We start from the raw sequence: 19030 nt of genomic DNA on the forward strand, positions 1-19030 counted from the left end.
GATGACCTGGATGGGTGTGTGGGGTGATAGATTGATGAATGAATTAGGTGGGTGGGTGGTGGATGGATGGATAGATGGATGGATGGACAGACGGACAGACAAGTGGATGGGTGGGTAGATGGATAAATAGATGGGTGAAATACATGAATGAAAGGATGGATGGATGATGGATGAATGGATGAGTAGGTGTGTGAAATGCAAGCACGGAATGAATGCATGGCCGAATATGCAAAATAAGTAAATAAATGATAATGAAAGGCAGAGCCCTAAGAGGATGAAAGTGTTTGTTCCTGGACACTGAATGTGCCCTTCAGAAAGGTTACACACTGGCAGCTCTCAGGCCATGTCGGGCTTCAGACTTGTTTTGTTTGGTTGTCACAAGGTTTTTAAGTTTTCAAATTAATTGTCATTATTTAAAAATTATGAAATTTCACATTAAAAAATCTAGACTTGTGGCTTCTCTTGCAAAATTGAGCCAGCGTACATACCGGGTAACAATGTGCCAAGACCGACAGGGCTGAGTCCTCTGGGACACCACAGTCCCTGCCACTTCCCAACGCATTCCCGATGCTGACGTCTGGAGTCAGCTGCCACTTATCATGTCACTTTTGGATGGTGTTTTTTTCATAATACAATTATGAAGAAAATGAAAACTCTCTTCTTCCTGACTCTCCATCAAAAGTGGGAAAATAAAAATAGGTAAAGAGAAAACTGGGAGAGAAAGTTGAGTGTGTGTGTATAATGTAATACATATATACTTGAGAGAGAAGAAGAGAGACAGAGACAGGGCAGAGACAGAGGGGAACTTACAGGTATGGCCACAGAGTTCAGTGATTTGGGGAGGCACAGATGTTAGAACCTGACAACCCGAGTTTAAGCTCCAGCTCTGCCACATACAGGCTGTGTGGCCTTGGGGAGGTCGCTGAACCTTTCTGGGCTTCAGTTTCCTCATCTGCAAAGCAGAGATGATATCAGTCCCACCTCCCAGGGTGTTAATTAATAACCCTATAGAGGACTGGCTTTGGTACTTAGGTGACCTGCCTGGGCCTGTGGGTACCCAGCAGCGATTCTCAATCAAGGGCCATTTGGCAATGTCTAGGTTTGGAAGTTTCTAGACATTTGGAGCTTACGAATTGAGGGAAGGTACTACCAGCATTTAATGGATAGAAGCCAGGGATGCTGTCAAACACCCTCCAGTGCTCAGGACAAACCCCACAGCAAAGGATTATGCAGCTGCAGGTGTCGATAGTGCTGAGTCTGGGAATCCCTGGTCTTCAGGAATCCGGGCGGCCAGTGGGGGTGGGTTCAGGTCAGACATCCAGGAGGCCCTGAAGGCTGCCATAGGTGGCTCCCTTGAGGAGGCTGCTCTGGGTGTCACAGGAGACATTCCCTTGGGCCCTGAGCCACCCAGCCCCCAGGATCATCAAGCCCCAAGGACTGTCCCATTTCAGGGTGCTTTGACCTAGCCTGTTCCCAGACCCACACTCTAGGCAAAGGACGTGTCCCTGGTGCCTCCTGGTGGCCTTATCCCTAAACTACATTACATTCCCCAGCAGGGGGTGGTGGGAGGGAAGATGCGGACCTTCCCCAGAGTCATTCTTTATCCAGACTAGTTGGAAGTGTGGGGATTTAAAGTAATGAAAGGTGGAGACAATGGCTTGGGACACAAAGTGACATGAGTTTGAATCCTAGCTCGCCACAGACCAGCAAGAGACTTTGGACAAATCCCATGACCCCTCCAGGCCTCAATTTTTCTCATCTATAAAATGGGAATAAAGTTACTTCCTTCACCGTGTCATTGAGAGGATTAGATTAAGTAACATACATAAACAGATGGCAAATAAAAATGTTAGGTGCTTCATAAACCTCCTCTCTGACACTCGTAAATCCGTAGCCATTTGCTTTCGATGAACTTCCAGTGCACCCAGAATGATAAGCACTAAATAAATAATTTTGTTGCAAAGGCATATTTAGTGATCTGAAAAGGGATCTACAATAGATCATCAAAGGATCACAGACCTCAAAAACACTGTGCACTCTGGGATCCCATTTTCCTTTGCTAGATCTGTATTTTTAAACATGTACATTATATGAGAAACAAAGACCTTAGTATATAAAGAGCTCTTATAGATGAATAAAAAAGACAGCTAGCCAATAGAAAAATAGACAAAGGACTTGAATGCTTTGCTACCAGAAAAGCAATACAAATGGCCTTTAGATATTTTAAAATTCTCAACTGGACATAAAAGGAAAGAATATGCGGATTAAAACTATGGTGAAGATCTTTTCCCCTGTGTAGCAGGACAAAGAGTGGGGAGTCTGATGGTAGTGGCTCTGGCTGGGGAGCAAAGAGAGCACCGCTCATGTGGGGTGTTGTTCTGAATGTCAGCAGCTGGTAGCCGTGACCTTAGAGAGCGTTGAGACAATTAGCGTCAAAATTTAAAGATGCGTCTGCCCTATGACTGGGCAGTTCAGTTGCTAAAAACTTACCCTATAGAAGTGGATCCACATACATGCAAAGACTTCTGTGAAAGGGATCCTGATTCCAGTATTGTTTGTCACAGCGCAATGCTAGAATCACCTACATGACCACCAGCAGGGGACTGGTTAAATCAATTACTACAGTCAGACAATGGAATACGCGAAGAATGCTCTCCTAGTGCTGGTCTGGAAAAATCGCCAACATACATTGTTAAGGTAAAAACAACAACAGAATCAATGCATAACGGAGTGTGTAGAAAGCTTCTATTTAGAGAAAGAACTACAGGAATCCACGAACTCATTCGCTTATCTACACTCTGGATATCTCTGTAACCATCTCTGAGAAATCACCACCAGGAAGGCTTCCGGGAGGGGGGCTTGGAGTTCTGGAGCTGGGGGCAGGGGTTCAGGATGAGAGAGAGAATATCCCCTGTAAATCTTTTGGCATCCTTTCAACCTTTTTTCCTGTGAATATTTTTTTTTTTAAGTTTTTAATGTTTTGATAGATGAGAACGAGAGAGAGAGAGATTGCAGGAAGGATGTGCTCCAGAGTGTCAGTGACACTAATCTCTGGGTGGCTGATGTGAATTAAGGGTGACTTTTGCTTTTTTATTTTTACTTAGATGGATTTTCTAATTTTAAAAAATGATTATCAAGGAATATTTGGTAGTTAAAAAAATTCTTAAAAAGTAGACCCTTGGTGTTTTCGTGGTAGTTAGAGGAAAACTAACTTCTACATAAACCAAACCAAAACAAAACAAAACAACAAAAAACTCCCCCCAAATAGTCAAGTCAGATTATTTTTATGACCAAGAATGTTGTAGAGTCTGAGGTTAGGTGGTTGAAAAGACATCCTATGAAAAAGTGAGAATTAATATAGTCATCCCACCGTGCACTTGCTGGGTGCCAAAATTCCAAGCTTTAATTCAAATCTGGGTTTGAATTAGGTTCAAATGACCACTTATTAGCTGGGCATGTCATTCCAATGCTCTCGACCTCAGATTCTTCGTCTCCAGTGTGGAAAGACCACAGGACTGCTAGCAGGCTCGTGTGAGATGATGCCTGTCGGCCTGTAGCTCAGGGTGTATACAGAATGGGACCCAGTTCTTATCCCAGTCACGACGGGCAGACAGGGAATGGGCAGGAATTCTGCACGCCCAGGAGTGGAGGACAGGATGGGAACCCTTTGCCTTCCCTAGATTCCAGCCCAACTCCATGGGTCAAGTCTCCCGACAGTTTGAAGAGGGTGACACCAAGTGGCCAATCCTGAAACTACATGTCAAGCCCTCCCGCTGTGAGCTTGAGCAAGGCGCTGACGCTGGAGTTTTCTCAGCTCTAAAATGGAAATAATGCTGCCTGCCTGGCAGAGAGGAGGTGAGGATTAAATGGGGTGACCCATGGAAATCATCTCCAGGGCCACCCGCCTCGAAGCGGGTGGCTCTCATGATCATCACTTGCTCCAACTTCTAGTTTCCTTCCACCCTTTTCCTGGGTGATTCTAAAGCAGAGTCTCCCAAAGCAGAGTCTGCCCATGAAGCACCAAGTACCAGTGGTGCTTCATGGGCAGATTTTTAGTGGGCTTCAGGCCGCACCACCAAAAAAACATTCCATTTTCTTTCAATCGTTCTGATTATGTTTAAGCGACGGTCTCAGTTTGATAACAATATGTCTTTAAATGCCTTTCTAATGCTCACCCACCTCCCTCTTGAACAAAAAGAGGGCAGGCCTCAGACTTAGAGCCTTCAGAAGGCGAGGTTATTTGGCCGCAATTTAACAATGTTAAATGTTTTTTATATTTATTTTTTGTGGTCACTTTCTATTGAGGGCAAGTGGGGCTGATTCTCCATTTACAATAGATTTGGTAGACTGTATTCTTTTGAGAGCCAGCCTGTGTTTCTGTCATTTGCCCTTTTCTCTCTGTTGGGAAAATGGTCTGCCCCAGAGGTGGGCTGTTTCTTCATCCTGAATCCCAGAGTGGCAAGGACACATGGACCAGCACTGCAGTCAACCCACAACCAACGCGAAATAAGAATGAGAAATAAATCTTTGTTGTTAGCAACACACTGAGACGCTGGGGCTGTTTGTTATTGCAGTGAAACCTAGCCGGAGTTGACTGATACGATAGAGAGGAAACTTTTCCTTTAAAAATAGATACACTTAAGTAAATGTGTTTGTTTAAAGAAAAATACTAAGTGGATAATGGTGTGGGAAGTAGGATACATAAATAACAAAGGTAGTGGTTGGGTGACTGAAGTTTGGAAAACACTGGTGCAGGGTTTGAAATGTGGAAATTGTTACTTCAGGTTGCAGGCGGCTCATCTCAGAGGCCCCCAAACACCACTCAACTCACATTTCAGACTCTCCAGTCTGCCTCCCACCATGTAGCCAGATGAGTTTTTAAAGGACAAATTGGATCAGATTCCTCCCCTGCTCTAACCTCTTCGATGGCTCCCTTGTGCCCTCAGGATAAAATCCACATTCTTCATCATGACCTAACAGGCCTGTCATATAGTCTGTCCCCTCATCTCTGTCTTCTCTCTCTCTGCCTCTCCCTCTCTCTGCTCTAGCCACACTGATTTCTTGGTTATTCTTCAAACCTGGCAGGTGTGCTCTTGCCTAAGGGGCTTTGCATTCACTATTATCTCCCCGAGTTAGGAACCCAGCATTTCCTTCATTCCCTGGGTCTCTGCTTAAATATTCCTTCCTCAAAGAGTTCTTCCCATAGGATGCTATACAGCAATCGCAATTCCCTATTCTCCTACCCCCCCATCCTACTTTTCTTCATATCACCTGTTAGCCCCTGACCACATTACATATCTGTGCACTGTTGTATTCATTAGAATGTTAGCTCCTTGAAGGCAAGGATGTTGTCAGGCTTTTTTTTCACTGCTGTAGCCCCACGGCCTAGAACATAATGGACACTCAGTAAGTATTTGCTGAATGAAGGAATAAATGATGGCAAAGATAGACACCAACAGCTCTAGGCCCAAGTTATACTAGCATCAAGTCCAGCTGATAAAGAACTCCTTCCCGCTGGTTCAGAATTGAGTCTCATTGGCTACCTCAGATCACATGTCTCTCCCTAAACCAATCACTGTGGCTGGGAGAATGGAATACACTGATTGGCCAGGCTTAAGTCACGAGTCCTTATTTAAATCCAGAAATAAGTTCAGCCCCACCTAAGCCATACGGACTGAGAGTGAGGCCCGAGTGTTCAGTGAGAAAACTGTAATGCCGTTATCAGAGAAAGGGGACGTGGATGCTAGGTATGTAAAAACAACAGTCATCCACCACAAAAAGGTAAATCATTCACCTAGCTGAACGCCTAGGACTTAGAATGGGCTCTATGAGTGAGGGCCCTTATTTGGGATCAAACTATATTCAGCTGAGGGGTGGGAGGAACTGTACTAATACCAGAGACAGCGCTAGAATAAGGAGAAGGTGATTCGGGCAGTCCCTAGACACCAATATATCCATGGCATTAAACACTGTTGAAAGAGATTAGAAGTTCGAAGCCAGAAGAAATCTCAGTTTTCTACATGCAACTTCTTACATAATCAGCAAACTATTAATTAATCTCTCTTCTGACACTGAGGAGGATATCCTTGAGAAGAAATTTAAAAATAACCATTGTTGGCCGCAATCCATTGCTGTTGATTAGTTTGAGGACCCGCATGTGCTTATTGCATGATACAACCATAAGGCATACCACAAACCCCACGACCAGCCAAGTGGGGCCTCCTGAAATTGGCAGTCGTGGTCAGCTGAAATTCTGAAACCATATGGCATTGTGCTGTTACTGAGAGTGAGTAATCTATTTTGTTCCAGAATCGAAATTCTAAACCCTTTAATAATGCCTCCAGTGGCGGAGTCCGAGAGTTGTCCCTCAGTGTCACCGCTTCCTTTCTACAATGGACATGGCTGCTCGGAATAGAGACTACACTTCTGAGCCTCCTTTGCAGCAGGGAGTGGCCGTGGGACTGAGGTATGGCCAATGGGATGTGAGCAGAATGAGGGGAAGCCAACGTGGTGGCCAGCCATTTGGACTTTGGGAAGGGGACAACATGCTGATGATGTTGGAGAAACAAGTTAGGGGCCCAAGTCCCTGCTAACTTCATGGTGTAGAGCCACCACTCCCTCATAAACTTTTATTGTTTTTCAGTCCCTTATATCTCGAGACCCCACAGATGAAATTATATCCTAAATTATACACCTCTAAAGAAGCTCGTCTGGCTTGAGAAATTTTGTAAAATATATAGATGGAATAAATCTCTTTTTTTAAAAAAAAAAAAGAAAGAAATATACAATCTTGATTCACTTATATCAGTTTATTCAGTTCTACAAACATTTAAGATTATCTAAGGAAGATGGCTGGCCCGGGGGATCCCCTAAATCTTGGCTGCTTTAACAAAACCTCTCTTTATCATCTTTAACTTAAGTCCCCCAGTCTCCTGGTTCCCAAAGCTGGCTATCAGCAGTGTACTGGGAGTCTTTTTAAAATATAGATTCCTGGGCCTTGGCCAGTTCATTCGAAGTAGTAGTATATTAGGAATTTGTCGTTTTTAAAACACTCTCTGTCTTACCAGCTGTGTGACCTCGGGCAAGTTATTTAACTTCCCAGTTCTGCAATTCCCTCATCCATAAAATGGGGCTAGTGATAGCATCTGCCTATACATAGGGCTGTCGTGAGAACGAGTTTATTTCATGTGTACAAAGCACCTAGCATAGAGCCTGGAACAGAGTGAGATCTGTATCTGTTGGTTGTCTTATGCCTGTTGGTGGGAATGTAAATTACTGCAAACTTTCTGGAGGACAATTAGCACTATCTACCAAGATGCTAAATAGGTACTCTTTAACCCAGCAATATGATGGCTGAAAACAGCCTACGACTGCTCTCATTCATCCAGCTACGTACCCAAGAACACTCCTTGCGGCATATTCTTATTCAACAAGCATTTGTTGAGCACCTATGCTGTAGTCAGGATAAAAGAGGCTATGCTGCTGTAACAAGCCCCCGAATAGCAGTGACTTAACAGAACAAAGGTACGTTTCTTGCTTTCACATTATGATGCAGACGGAGGACTCCTCTCCATTTTGTTACTGTGCCATCTGGAGCAGGTGGTCTTGGAGATGGACATGGCAGGCAAAGAGACAGCTAGAAGAGGTCACATGGGATTTTCTTCAGGGCTAGGCTGGAAGTAGCTTACATTCCTTTGGCATACCCCCTTGAACAGAAATGAGCCACATAGTTCCAACCTAATTGCAAGGGAGGCTGGGAAAGGCAGAAGAACATATAGATATCGTGTGAGAGTTGTCTCTGTGACATCAGCTATGTTCAAGGGGCTGTTCTAGGAGCTGGGGACCCAGAGACGAGCAAGACCAACGAGATCCCTGCCCTCTCAGAGCTTCCCTTGTAATAAACCTCTGTTCTAAACATGACCCCGGGCGTATGTCATCTTGAGCAGGAACATCTGAGGGATACACTTTCAGAAGTTGAGACTATTGCATCAAAGGCATATGCATTTGTCACTTTGACAGATATGGCCATATTGCCCTACATAGGATTGTGCCAATTTTCCCTTCCACCAACAAGGTACAAGAGTGCTTCTTTCCCTGCAGCCTTGCCAACACGGGGTGGATCAGATTTTTGGATTTTTACCAATCTGATATGTGAGAAATGATCTGTGTACTTTTAATTTGCATTTTTCTTATTATAAAGGTTGAACATCCTTTCATATGTTTATGAGCTATTCGTATTTCCTTTTCTGTAAACTGTGTATTTATATCCCGTATCCATTTTCCCACCGACATTATTAAATGAAAAAGTGAAGGGACAGAACAGAAGGCACATTATAATTATTTTTATAAATTAAAAGCAAAACAATATTTTGGCTTATATGGATATTCTTACACATGCATAAAAGTTTTCTAGAAGCAACCACAGGAAACTATTAATAGAGGGATACACTTGGTGCCATTTTTTGTCTGTGAGCTAAAAAAAGTTATTATTTTAATCTCCTAAATTTGGGGGTGGTTTGTTATGCCTGAATGCTATTTTTTGAGCCTTTCTGAATGACTTCACTTTTTAACCATGTGCAAGTGTTACTTGTATTATTTTTTAAATGTTACTAAGGGTTTTCTGGACTTTTTTGTTTGTCTTTATAGTTTTTGTATTTTAAAAAAATTGTAATATATGTCGTTTGAATTTAAAAAAAAAAATTAGAAGCATGCTATATCTGGAAAAACACGCTGTCAGGAATTGAGGCAAGTCCCAGAATTCAGGTCAAGTCTTATACTTTATAAGTGCTCAAGAAATATTTGTTGGATTAAATGAAATAGAAGCTTCTCTTTAACTGATTCACCAAAGACTCCAGATGTGAAATTATAATATTCTTTTGTTTCCAAGGCTAATAAGAGAGAGATCGAAGTTGCTCTCTTAGGATTTTTTTTAAGGTGAGGAGGCAAGTCCCTTTGTTTCATAAAGTCCAGGGCTGCTATAAAAAAACACTGAAAGGCATTTTCCTGTGAGGATGCCTCTCCCTGTCTCTTTCCCTCCCCGCTTCCCCCCAGTAATGCTTGTCAGTCCCAAGATTGTATCTCATTGATCGAGTTTGGGTCATGTGCCCATCTCTGCCAATCAGTATTGCCAGGGGGGTGGGCCACTGATTGGTCACACCCCATTCCTGAATCCAGGGGTGGAGTCTACACCAACAAAACCAGGGAGATCTAGAGCAATGGAGGTGTGGTTTTGCCCAAAGGAAAAGTGGAGTGCTGGTACCAGAAGCAACAACAGATGCTAGAAGTCAAAGACAACATCACATGTCTACCACAAACACCTGCTATGTACAGGGCACTGTGCAAGCTGAGGCGATATGATGGCGAACAAGGCAGATATTGTCCCAGCCTTCAAGGAGCTGACATCTTAGTTGGAGAGACCCCAAAAAGTAAACTAACAAATGTTGTGAAAATTACAAATGTTTATAAATTCTATGAAAGACACAGGCAAAAGACCAAGCAAATATTTTGAATAGAGTAGTTAGAGAGGAGGAGACATTTAAACTGAGACACGAATGACGACGAGAACTAATTAGGTAGCCGTAGGGGGAAAACACAGATTGGAGTCCTACTTCACACTTAAACCAGGTCAAATTCCAAATAGATCATAGATTTCAACATAAAAGGGGAAACCACAAACGTAGTAAAATAAAACTGGTATAAGCCCTTCATATCTTCAGGTTGTAAAAGATCTTTTTAATAATGAAGCGAAACCTAAATGTCCGAAAATGAAAGATAAATCCTATAACATAAAAATGTTAAAAGCAATCTTTATGGCTGAAAATAACCTCACTAAATAAAATGCCAAAAGACAAATTGGGCTAATTTGGGCTAATCACAAAGGGCTACTTTACCTAATATATAAAATGTTCTGACAAATCAATAAGAAAAACAGCAACAACTTGGTGAGAAAATGGGCAAAAAAGATCATTCATAGAGAAGGAAAAACAAATGGCTTTTAAGTATATAAAAAGATGCTCAATTTCATACTTAATAAGGGAAATGAGATATCATTCCTTCCCCTTCAAATTAACAGAAATGCTAATTGACAATCAACGGTGTTCAGTAAAACACCTAAGTGGCAACAACAAGTGTTGGTAAGGGTATCAGAAAACAAGCATTCTCATGCATTGTTAGTATGAGTGTAAACTGATCCAACTCCACAGAAAGACTTTGGTAATAGTCATTAAATTTAATGAATAATTAAACTAATATGCTTTTAAGAATTTATCCTATGGGCTTATTCATACATTTGCTAAATGATATATACAATTATTCATTACCACATTGTTTTTAATAAAAAGAAACAATGCCTATTGATAAAGGACTGGGTAAATGGCAGTCTTGCCATACAATGAAATACTATTCAGTGATATAAAAGGAGGAGGCAGTTGTGTGTGAACTGGTAAGTAAAGTGCGTGCCAGAACCTTCTAAACAAAATCATATGTATAGCATGTACTCATTTGTAACACATTAAGGGGATGGGGAGAAAAAGAATGCATATTCATATTTGCTTGCATATGCAAAAAAAAATCTTAGAAAGATATGCAAGGAACCAATAACCAGATGCTAGGAGGAGCAGCATATGTAAAAGGTCCCAAGGTAAAAAAAGTGGTAAATTCCAAGGACTAAGAGTGTGGCTGAGAAAGATGACATGTGACAGGTGGTGGCCAGATGAGATAGAGTCTTATAGACCAACTTTTAGGAGTCTGGTCTTGAGTCTCAGTGCAGTGGGAAGACATTCCAAAGAAGAACATGATTCGATTCACATTTTAAGAGCATCTTGCTGCCACTTGCAAAACTATTGGAGGAAAGCCAGATGGAAACAGGGAAACCAATTAGGAGTCTGGACAGTTATCTAAGGGAGAGATGAAGTGGGCTGGACCTGGAGATGGCAGTGGAGATGGCGAGGAGCAGACAGATTTAAAAGAGAGTTCGAAGTTGGAATGCATGGGTTGGATGTGCCGGCGAAGCAAACAGAAGACAGGATTTGACGTCTGGCTTACGTACCATGTGGGCGGTGATGGTGTTGACTGAGCTGGGAAGACGAGGAAATGGGGCCCGGGCTGGGCTTGGATGAGGGTGTGCTCCAGGGTGGGGCACGTTAACTTCGAGAGGTCAGTAAAACACCTAAGTGGCAACATCGCGTAGGCAGTTTGGTGCTTGAGCCTGCATTGGGGAAGCCAGTAAGAACTGAGAACTTATACAGAGAGTAACTAACGCAGATCTTGTGTGGGTCCCAAATTGGGGCCCTGTGCCTAGACCAGTGCAGATGCATGTCCACCAAAAGCCATGTTCAAGAATGTCCATAGCAGCTTTATTCATAATAGACCCAAACTGGAAATTGCCCAAGTGTTCTTCAATAGCAAATTAAAAAAATTGTGATATATAGATAGATAGACAGACATGTGGTATGTGCTAAAATAATGAAAAGGAATGAGCTGATATACACAACAACACGAATGAATTTCACAGACATTACATTGAGCAAAATAAGCCAGACGCCAAGGAATACATGCTGTGTTATGCCATTTAATAGGGTTCTAGAATCAGCCAGCTTATGGTGATAAAAGTCACAATAGGGGTGACCTTGGGTGGAGGAGAAGAGGGAATAGACTGGGAAAGAAATGGGGAATTTGGTGGGGGGGCGGTTGGAAATGTTCAATGTGAAAGACAGAGACCAGCGTCAACAAACAGGAAAAGGGATCCCAGAACAAACCAAGATATTGCAGGGAGCAGGTGAAAGGCACCAAGTAGGAGACGGGAGACCAGGATTCGCACCCAGCATTGTCACTCCTTAGCAGGGCTGCCGCATACAATTGCGCGAGTTGTTCACTGTCCAACTCTAGGGGGCGCTCTTCACATTGAGATCTGTGTAGATGGTGCCCTGGGGTTGCACAGTGCATCATTGCATATGGGACCCTGGCCTAGTATCTGTTCCTGGAAAATAATGACAGAACCTCCCATTGTGGGCTCCTGGAAGCAGACATCTTGGTAGTTTTCATAGCCTCCAAGTCTAACATAAGTCTGTTAAATTGATGCTCAATAAATGTTTATTAAATAAGTGAATGAGTAAGTGAGGGAGGGAGTGAATATGTATCCAGTGATTTATAGTGGAATTAGATTTGGCTATATAAAACAGAAAATCCAAATAAGTGACTGAAGTATCTCTCTCGCTCTCTCTCTCTCTATCTATCTCTATCTCTATCTCTATCTCTATCTCTATCTCTATCTCTATCTCTATCTCTATCTCTATCTCTATCTCTCTCTTCCCCTCCCTGTCCCGGTGCATATGCTTAAGAAATCAAAAGGTGTGGCATTTAGGGTTGGAATAATGAATACACAGTCATCAGGGTCTTAGACTTCTGTCTCTTTGTTTCATTGTCCTCCAAGATTGCTTCATAAACTAAAATAGCTGCCAGAGTGCCAGCCATCACGTCCACATTCCAGTCAGGAAGAAGGAGGAAATGAGGAAGGGCAAAAGGTATGTACCTGCCAGCTATTAGTCCCAGCCAACAATTTCTGCTTACTTCTCATTGGTCACCTCTAGCTGCATGGGAGGCGTACTGCTGCCCAGAACAAAATCAGGGTCCATTAATAGTAATGGATACTGGGAAGACAGCCAGGTATCTCTGCCACATTAGGGCTCAATAAATATTAGCTGTTATTTTTGCCATTTTAGAGAGGAGAAAAAAAGCTCAGAGAAATTAGATAAATTGCCCCAAGGTTTTATTTAATTCATTCAATAAATATTACCTATGTACCTACTATGTGCTAATCCATTAGGAAACAAATACTAAGACATAGACTCTGCTCTCAAGGACATGAAATCAAGTCATTTCAAAGAATGTTGCAATAGCACTGAGAGAACACACATAAGGTGGCCAGATGGTTCAAAGCACAGAGAGTACTCAGCCTGAGGTGAGGCCGGGAGGGCTTCCTGGAAGAGGTGGAGATCCTTAACATCAGGATAATAGCTGTACCTACTTCATAGGGCTGTGGAGAAGATTAAATGAGACATGCTAATGACATGCTTAGCATAGCACCTGGTACACAGTGAGTACTCAAATCAGTGGCAGCTCTTACATGACTGTCATCACCACCATCATTATCATCATTATTAGTTCAGAAAGGACCACTTCTTAACTTTAGGGTATTTTGCAAATGAAATTATCTTCAAATAGTGCCAGCCTCCAATATGTATTTTAAAAAGCAGAACAACAGGAAACAAAAATTCCTCATTTTCCGTTGACTCCAGGCCAGAAACTGATCTTGGGAGTGATAAATTCGTACCCTCTCAGGAAGAACTGAATTTTAAAAGCTGGCATCTTAAGGTTTTTATCTCAAGCACTTAACTGCTGTCCTCTCTATTCAATAATAGGAAAGAAAGACCAAGAGATTTTTTTTTTAAAAAGGCAACAAACAAACAAAAAACGCTTTTTTCTTTTTTAACATCAAGAGTTTGGTTCCCCTGGACAGATCTGAGGAACTGGAGCTAATTCACATTTTATAGCCCCAAAGGAACTAAGTTTCCTGGAAGAATAAAAGGCAAGGCAGGATCTGTTTAAAAGCAAATTTAGAGTGAAACCAGATTATGTGGGGGCCACAATGCGGCCTTGAAGCCCAACCTTGGAAATAGCATCTGTCCCCTGGATATTTTGGGAGTGTCCTCGGCAGAGCATGGCAGCAGCCAGAGGCCTGTTTGGACATCTCCTCCAAGGGCGCACCTAAAGAATGCATCACCCGGCCTCCCCTTGACCCCACCCGGGGCCCCAGAGCTGTGTCAGCAGCGGTATAAATGGTGCAGAGATAAAAAGAGATATTTAAACACCCAGAAATCATCTTCTAATTTAGGAACTGAGCTGCAAAATATCTTCCTCCCATAGTTGCCTGAGCTGGGAATTTGGATTTTGAACCTCTTCACTTGCCAGGCCACCCAAATGTCTTCATGTATTAATAGAAGGCGAGTAGAAGACTTCAGGGACAGAGGGGACTGGCTATCGGTCATAGATTGTCTGGACTCAGAAGATTAAGACCATCAAAGCCCTTTCTGGGCCTTCGTTTACTCTATGCTTCCACCGGGGCTTATAACTGCCTTATTGCTGCTATTGCTGCTGTGATTTTAAGCACTTTAATACTTGCACAAAGAGTGTGCAATCCTTTAATTACGGTCCTCCCTGTGTCACTGTCAGAGGCAAGTTGGAATTGTCCTCCCTGTTTTGCACAAAAGAAAATGAAGGCCTAGGTGAGTGAACAAGTTCAGGGTCCAAAATTAGTCAGCACAAGGGAGATGGCAGGATGTGGGTGGGAATCGGGAAGGCATTGGTTCCAGCCCAGTTTTAAATGCTTGCTGGTCTAAATTCAAGATGTGTGCTTTCTTCTTGAAGAAGTGGTTGAGGAGTGCAGGGGTGTGTGTGTGTAATGTCTGTATGTGGTGTTTCGAGAGTTGGTTTGTATATGTTTGTGTGTCTGTATGTCTTTCTGTGTTTGCCTGTGTGTGTCCATGTGTGTATCTGTATATCTATCTGCGTGTTTGTCTAGGTGCACAAAAGGAAGGATAAGGAGGATGATCAGGTGATAGGGGGAGAATCAGTTAATAAAACTTAGAATGACAAAGCTGGAAGCCCCCTTAAAAATCTGGTCCACAGAGGAGAAGTGGGGCGGAGGGAAGGCGAAGCAGGTAAAAGAGGTCAGTTGTATGGTGACAGATGGAAGCTAGACTTTTGGTGGTGAGCATGATGTAGTATATACATTATACTACAAATTATAATTATAGTTTATATTATAGTCAAATTATAATGTTGCATGTCTGAACCTTATATGTTATAAACCAATGTTATCTGAATGAAAATAAAAATAAAAGCTAATCATCATTCAAAAAGTCATCTGGTCCTTACTAAGATCTCACTGTTAACTTTGGTAGGTGTGATAATAGCATGATGATGTCATTGTTTAAAAAAGGGATTATCAGGTATTTACTGGTGAAATGACAAGAGGCTTACAATTTGCTTTCTAGCAAAGAAATATTCTAGCAAAATATTCTAGCAAAGAAAGAGCAAGCTGAGGGGACAGAATAAAAATGAGATTGGCAAAATGTGAATAATTGTTGATGATGGATACTCAGGTATTAATTATATGATTCAATTTTTGTATACGTTTGAAATTTTCCATAATAATGTTTTTAAAAATCTTATATATCAGTTGATGCAAACTAGCATCCTGTAGGTCGAATATCACTCATAAAAATCTTTATAAAAATTGAACTAGTTGCCAATATTTAAAAATGGGAGCGTGCATATAAAAAATCTTGATTTCCAGATTTTCTTGAAAAATCGGAAGTTCTAGTAACTTTGGTTCCACACTCCTTTTTGGTAACAGAATTGTAGAGAAAGCACCCCCTTTAGCTGGGGGCCTTTGCTCTCAGTTTGCCGCAGTCCTCACCATGCCCTATTACTCCTGATACTAAGACTGTTTCTCTTTTAGTAGAAATAAGAGGAAAGTGAATGAGTTCTTTTGGGGAGGAGATATTTGCCACCCAAACGTCCAGTCTCCACTTCTTTCTCACTAACAGAAACTCCTACACTATCGGGGATGGAAATATATTTTTAAATTACATTTTCCCAGCTTCTCTTGAATCTAAGAGTGCTCCTGTGTTTCTCAGTCAGGCAACTTCGTCTCCCATGGGACATTTGGCAATGTCTGGAGACTTAATTTTGGTTGTCACAACTGGGGAGGTGGAGTACTGCTGACATTTAGCAGGTAGAGGCAGGGATGCTGCTAAACACTCTACAGTAAACAGGACACCCTCCCACAACAAAGACTTATTCAAACCAAAATGTCAGCAGTGCTGAGGTTGCATGGCCAATGCATTGCAAGTGGAAGTTGATAGTAGGGCTTCCAAGAAAGCCCTTTGGTGCCTTGCCATTCTCCTTTATTTTCCCTGCAATGCAAACATGATGGCTGGAGCTCAAGTAGCTATTTTGTGACCTCAAGGAGGGAAGTTCTGTGCTAAAGAGTGAAGGAAATGGAATCCCTAACAACATCATGAAGCTACCATACCTTCTCCTTAGAATGCTGACCTCTAGACTGGTTTTATGTGAAAGAAATAGATCCCTAACTTGTTTATGCCACTGGAGTCCAGTCTCTGTTACTGTCAGCCAAGTACGATTTCTAAAAGGTTTATCTTTATGCCTAGTTCTCTATGCTGGTAGGGCAAGGAAAGATAGACTAAGAGAAATACATGTTCACAGTAAAAAAGGAGAAAGCATATTCCTGTGTGGCAATGATCTAGCCCACTTCCCTCCTTTATGTCACTTCTAGGCCCCTGCAGGCAAGCGTTTGTAACTTCTGACCTGGTCCGACTCCTTCACCAAAAAAAAAAAAAATGAGGAACCGAGGCCCTCAGCAGGTTCATGATGACCTGGGGGCTAATCCACAACCTAGTACTTTCGTTCTCATATTTCCAAGAAGCCAAGGCCAATGTGGTGGTAAAGAATGTGGTTTCTGGAGCCAGTCTCTCTTGGTCGAACACTGGTGCCACCATTGACTAGCCCTGTGATCTCAGGCAGCTCATGTAACCTCTCTGTTCCTCAGTTTCTCATCTGTGAAATAGGGATGATGATAAAGGCACCTATTGCCTAGAGCTGTTAGGAGTCCTGATTCAGATCAGTCAGGGTCCCAGCAAGAGAATTTTATGAATGGATTCTTTATAAAGTTGTATCAGATGTACGAAACCCACAGGTGAAACACCCCAGAGCTAGTAACGGAGGGTGTGTTATTATCCTCTGTTAATAACAGAGGGGCAGCCCAACCCCTAGATAGTAATAGTGGAGACATTGTCACCCTAGGCCTGAAGGGGCAAGAAGGAAGTAGTTGCCAGATCTGGAGACAAGGAGCCGTATGGAAAGGCTGCCTGAAGGAGCTTTGACCTTTAGTCCAAGGACACAGTAGCCCATGGTGACTCAACAGGAGAGCCGGGGGGCGGGGGAATAAACACCCAGACCTACACTCCTTCCATCCTCCCACTTCCTGTAAGAATCTCTCGTTGGTCAAAGCCAATCAGAAGGCAGAGGGCAAGAGAGCACTTCGATGATGTCCACATAGGTCACAGAGCAGAATGGAGAAGGCGGGAGGAGGAAGAGGGTGGAGACCAGGGCTTGCATTCCCCAGCTGCATTATTGAGAGTTTCTGGATTGCGTCACTGGAAGGAACAAAAGTGCCCCCTTCTTCCCCTTTTCCTATTTCCACTTACCGGAAGGAATAGGAACATGATGGCAGGAGCTAGAGCAGCCCTTTTAGACCACAAAATGGAAGTCCCCTATGGAGGATGCCACGCAACAAGGTAGCCAGAGTCTGGAATCTTAGATGATGTGGAACCACAATAGCCAACCAGACACTCACACTTGGACTGTTCCGTGAGGAAAGATTAAAATTTTATTTTGTTCAAGCTAGCTATTTTGGCTTTTATTACAGCAACTAAACTGATATCCTGACCAATACAAGATTTAAATCAGGTATTTGTTCAGATTTTGGAACTATTTTAGGCTAAGCTTTTTAAAATAAACAAAAGTGACTGGAAAGTTACAGACTCTGCTAAAAAAAATTCTGTTAAAGAAATTCAACATAATACAGTAGACCGTAGTGTCTGGTGAAAAACAATAACATTTAAAACTCCTCTGGAATTGAGATGGTCAGTAAGCCAAGTTCACTTGTCAGCAACCCAATCACGCTAAGATCACAAGGGGCACAAGAGAGAGCTGCTTCCTGTAGCTACCAAACAAATCTTGGGATGACCTCTGATTGGACCAATTGGTACCACATGCCCAACCCTGAACCAATCATTGTGGTTATTGTACCTCGGATGCTCTGATTGGCTGGTGCTAAGTCACATGCTGTTTGTTGGGGGTGGGGGAAGTCGCTGGAACCAACAAGACGGAGAGAACTTCCAGAAGGCGTCGTTCCCAGTAGAAATACAGAGTACTTGGCACAGAAGAGACTACAATAGTTGCAGGAGGGCCCCAACTCAGCAAACATCCTTCATACTCATCAATAGGAAAAGAAAAAAATTAGAAAATGACAAACTGTCATGGTCCCAGGGATAGTTGCTGTGGGATTTCCCATCAGCCAGTCCGCAAAATTTCTTTTTGGCTAATGAAAGTATTGAGCTAGACAGTCCCTGCCAACATTCAACATGTGTGACTATCCCCAGAAGGTAACTAAATAAATCAGAGCAAGAGATGCCCCCGACTGGAGACCCAAGGGACGTTTCCAAAGCTACCAACAGAGCATCCTCTGTGTTTCAGTCACTTTCTGTGAAATACAACAAAGGACTTCATGTGAAATAAAGGGGGCAATTATGTCCCCAGGGGCGGGGGTGTGGCTTGTTATGCCATGGGAAAGATGAGGTTCTTCCATCCAGTGAATAGGAGTCATCTGCTTCTGCTCCAAATGGCATTGTGACAGGAGTGCTGTTTAATCAAAGTACAGCATGTTCTACCCTGCTCTACTCTTTTGGGGGAGATTTAAAGCAAGACTATTTGCAATGGGATCTAATTGATATCTTAGTTTGGAAATCCCCAATTGCAGAGCTTGTAGCTTAGTTTGGGTTTCCCCAGAGGCAGACCGCGAAAGAGTCGAGGACAAATCATTTATTTGGTAGGCAGAAGACCAATGGAGAAGAGGAACATGAGCCAGGAAAGGGAGGACCACCAAAATTAAGCAAGTTATCAAGACAGTTACTACCATGGGCAACTGGGGCTTGATTCCACCAGTGTGGAATACGTGTCTCAGCGTTTTCTTACCTGAAGGAACAGGGAGCTGGGGTAGTTGTATACCACCTCCTTCCTTGCATCCACTGATAGCTGCTGAGGAGTGGGTGGGGAGGGAGCATGAGTTCTCCAGCATTTCTAGCCTGCTTGACTCCAATAGCCAGGGAATAACATCAAACTCATGCAAAAAGATGCAGATGCTAGCAGCTAGAAGCTGGGTAAATGC

The 19030-nt window shown here is 42.7% G+C and overlaps 1 long non-coding RNA gene across 2 annotated transcripts in view; it reads left to right on the forward strand.

Annotated features, from left to right (window-relative positions):
* Positions 1–19030, forward strand: part of LOC120603803 (uncharacterized) — a 49128-nt gene that overhangs the window by 20965 nt on the left and 9133 nt on the right. For both annotated transcript variants that reach the window (XR_005653146.1, XR_005653145.1), the window contains exon 3: positions 6310–6466. This is a non-coding gene — a long non-coding RNA (uncharacterized LOC120603803). The remainder of the gene's footprint in view (positions 1–6309; positions 6467–19030) is intronic.

This window comes from Pteropus medius, unplaced genomic scaffold (genome assembly GCF_902729225.1).
Source record: "Pteropus medius unplaced genomic scaffold, Ma_sr-lr_union100, whole genome shotgun sequence".
Taxonomy (NCBI): Eukaryota; Metazoa; Chordata; class Mammalia; order Chiroptera; family Pteropodidae; genus Pteropus; species Pteropus medius.